Consider the following 4,221-nt stretch of genomic DNA (forward strand, 5'->3'; position numbering starts at 1 on the left):
TACAGTTCTAAGGCTGAGAAAATGTACCAATTAAAACAAGTCTATTGAAATGTCCAGTCAAAGGCATCCATCCAGGGAAAGATGCCTTGATTCAAGAAGGCCGATGAAGTTCAGGGTTTCTCTCTCAAGTGAGAAGGCACATGGCAAACACAGTCAGGGGTTCTTTCTCGACTGGAAGGGCACATGGCGAACACAGAGTCATCTCCTAGCTTTTTTTCCTGGCTTCCGGTTTCATGAAGCTCCCCGGGAGGTGTTTTCCTTCTTCATCTCCAAAGGTCATGGGCTCCTGGACTCTCTGCTTCGTGGTGCTGCAGCATTCTCTGCTCTCTCTGAATCTCCTTTATTCTCCAAAATGTTTCCTTTTGTAGGACTCCAGAAACTTATCAAGATCCACCCAAATGAGTGGGGACATATCGTCACCTAATCCAGTTTAACAACCACTCTTGATTAAAACACATCTCCAGGGAGATGATCTGATTAGTTTCAAACATTAGTCTACCTTTATGAAACAGGATTTTGATTAAAACATGGCTTTTCTAGAGTACATACATCATTTCAAACCAGCACACCTACATACTGCTCTACTGGCATCCCACAAATTTTGATATGTTCTCATATGCATTTAGTTCAAATACTTTCTAATTCCCATCTTAATTTTTTTTTCTTTGACACACGGGTTATATAAAATTGTGTTATTTAGTTTCCAAACATTTGGGAATTCCCAGAAGTATTTCTCTTATTGATTACATTGAAATTAGAAAAAATATTTTGTATGACTTGAATCCTTTTAAATTTATTGAGAGTTGTTTGTGGCCCAGTATATAGTTGGCCTTGTATAATTGAAAAAATATGTATTCCCTTGTCGACTGATACTGTTGTTCAAATCTTCTATGTTCTTACTCATTTTCTGTTTCATTGTTCTATCAATTAATGAAAGGGATTGTTGGAGATTAAATTCCACCCCCCCAAAGACACAGTCAAGTCTTGCTCCGTACTCCTGTGGGAGTGAACCCACTTGAAATTCGGACCTTTGAAGATGTTATTAACCATTAAGGTGTGTAGTCATTTGTGAATAGGAACTTTAAAGTGCCTATTTACAGGAGGACAAATTGAATCTCAGAGGGTTTTAATCTACATGACTGGAGTCCTTATAAGAAAAGAAATTTAGACACAGTAAGAGAAGCCATAAATTAGAGAAAGTCACAAAAGAAGCCAAGGAGACCGATCACCCTGAGATGGAGGCTGAAATGCTAGCCGAGAATCACCAAGAATTGTGGCAAGCCAGCACCAGGATGCTACAGACTTTGGAAGAAAGAATGGCCTATCAAGAGCTTGAGTTTGGACTTCTAGACTCCAAAACCATGAGACGATAAATTCCTGTTCTTTCAGTGAACCCATTGTGTGGGTCATATCATAGCAGCACTGGCAAACTAAGACAAGGGTATTGAGATCTCTGGCTAGAGTTGTGAATTTTTCCTTACAGTTCTACCAGTTATTGCTTCATGTATTTTGAAGATCTATTATTAGGTATATAAATGATTGGTATTGTGATGAGCTCTTCATGAGATCACCCCTATATCTCTTTTATCATTATGAAATGAGATCTTCCTATCTTTTGTAACAGGGTTTGCTCTGAAATTAACTGTCTGATATTAATAAAGCCACTCGAGCTGATTTTTATTAGTTTTCTCATGCTATATACTTTCCCATATGTTTTTTTTATGAATTTGTGTCATTTTATTTAAAAAGGGCAGTATATATTTGCATCCTGGTTTTTACACATTCTGACATTTTCTGACTTGGCCTTTAATGCAATTAATACTATTGTTACAGATGAATTCTCACCTTATTATTTGTTTTCATTTGTCATATTTGTTCTCTGTTCCTTGTTCCTTCATATACCTCCTTTTAAATATACAGAACAACCATTGTTCTTTATTTGACTTGACAAAACTGCATTATTAAAAGACAGGTAGCAAAATTTGAGCTCATATTGTATCTAATAGATTATATCTACAGTATTAAGGATATTACATAAGAATTATCAACTACGGGGAAAAGACAATAAAAGCATCACATGCAGATGCTCCTGGAAAAGGGGGAACTATATCTGCAGGTGAGGTCCATACTGTTCAGTGCATAAAACAATCTTAGAGAAAATGCAGTTAACTTACTTGAGTGAAGTGTTTTTCCTTTGCAGGGAGGGGAAGGTGGTAAAGAGTGGCAGGAATTCAAAGGTGTATGCAGAATGGCTTCCCCGTTTCAACATGGTATTAAAAATATTTAAATCATGGCACTAGGTCACCTCTGAGGAAAAAAACAGCACCTTAATCAGAGAAGGCTCATTGCATAGTTCTTTAGTAATATGTACAATTTTCAAGTAACAGAATGGACTGAAAGATAATTTATCAGTGGCTACCTATTTTCCTTCTCACCCTCTGGTACTTAATCTGTCTCAGCATCCCAGGGACACTTCCCCACACAGTTTCTAAGGGGCCACCCTCACATCTTTGAAATCCTGCTAGAAAAGCATCATCAATAATTTTGCCTTCATACAACCAGTATCTTAAGCCTCTTTTGGTTAAAAAGAACTTCCGTTTTTCTAGCCTTATTTGAGGCTATTCAATGCAGGTGCTTGTGAAGAAGGTTTTGATTCCTTTATTCAAAGGACAGTAGGCACCACTAGTATACTCCATTATTTTATAGTGAACATTTCTGCATCTTTTATCTGCTTTTGTGTTGTTCTACTGCTCAGCTGTACTGATGGCAGCCTTCTCTTATTGGCCACTCCAATCCCTCTCCTGCAGGGATCCCTAACCATGTAAAAGCTTGCTTTAAAGCCTTCCACCTACTTCGCATATCATAAGGAAAAACAAAGACTTCATCCAGTCCATAATATTGAATTCCACCTTTAGCCTTCTCTCCAATTCATGATTCAATAAAAGTTTTGTTTCTGAGACTTATCTTTATCTGGATGAAAACTAACATCCCAACAACTATGGTTGTTCCTAAATCCCCCAGCAAACAAGGTGGCAGCAAATGCCGCTAATTCAAACGAAACAGTCGGAATGGGATCACACGGGCTGCACTCGTGTGAATATTTACCATTTCCGCCCAAAAGAGAGCCAGTTATAAAGCTGTGTGTATGCAGCCATAACGAAAAGGAAAGCAGCACGAATATAGTAGAGGGGTTCTAAAAGGAGAAACAGTGTGAAAGAAGCAGGATTTTGGTATTGACAACACTATTGATCCAAGGACGGTGCGGTCCATCTTCGCCACACATCTGTGAGACTTTCTGCAGGGGTGCCTTGTATGCTTAGCAAATTTTGCAATACGGAAGATACATGCTACCCTGAGAATTGTCTGGTTTCCACCCCAGAGGGACAAAGCCCAGGACCCCCATCATAGCATTAACGTAATTATAAAGAATCAGGACTTCCCAATTTGTCAACACTTTGAAATTCATGCTTCCTTCAGTTGAATGTAAAGGCCAATACCTACAACAGAGTCCATCACAGCCGTCCTAGAACGTGCTGCTGTACCACGCAGGGCTATGACCAGAACCCAGGGACACTGTCTCTTTAACTCTTGGAGATGTTCAGACTTGATGACTGAGCAGAATATACCCATTTTGGTGAAGAATTCCTCCTACTTTTAAAGATTTATAGATTTCCTTTGTCTGTGCACATTTTTCATGTGCAACAAGTCCATATATCTTCCTTCCCTGTTATATCTTAAAATTATGGGGTCATAATGCAGATCATGCCATTTTCAGTGTCAGCCACTCAGCACTCTTTATCTTAACAAGGAGAATCCAATATTTGATTTGAAACTCCACTTCATGGGCTCTGTTCCTAGGTCACCACATTCCTGAGGTGGCCCAGGCTCAGCAGGAACAGATTTCTTCCTCTAAGGGCGACGTCATTGTGGGCATCCAAGTCTAGGACAAGCAGGAAACAAATCCTGACTGCTAGAGGCTGAGGAGAAGGACCTGCTATGACTGACTCACCCATCTGCCAGCACCTGCAGCCTTTTATCATGATTACATTGATATTTTCTTTTGTTGTTGGCTTATGAGCCAAAATCTTTGCTTTGCTATTTTAGGGATTGCTTGAGGATCTATCATACACGTTTTTTTTTTTAAATTATAATAGTTCACCTTCACGTGCTAATACACTATTTCAATACAGTATAAGCACCTCATGTAGTGTACTTGTATTT

At 38.9% G+C, this 4,221-nt stretch overlaps 1 pseudogene; it reads right to left on the reverse strand.

Moving 5' to 3' along the window:
- Positions 1–2,415: 2,415 nt before the first annotated feature.
- On the reverse strand, positions 2,416–3,630 carry LOC143669892 (palmitoyltransferase ZDHHC6 pseudogene; annotated as a pseudogene).
- Positions 3,631–4,221: the final 591 nt, after the last annotated feature.

The sequence above is a fragment of the Tamandua tetradactyla genome, chromosome 26 (assembly GCF_023851605.1).
Source record: "Tamandua tetradactyla isolate mTamTet1 chromosome 26, mTamTet1.pri, whole genome shotgun sequence".
In the NCBI taxonomy this organism is placed as follows: domain Eukaryota; kingdom Metazoa; phylum Chordata; class Mammalia; order Pilosa; family Myrmecophagidae; genus Tamandua; species Tamandua tetradactyla.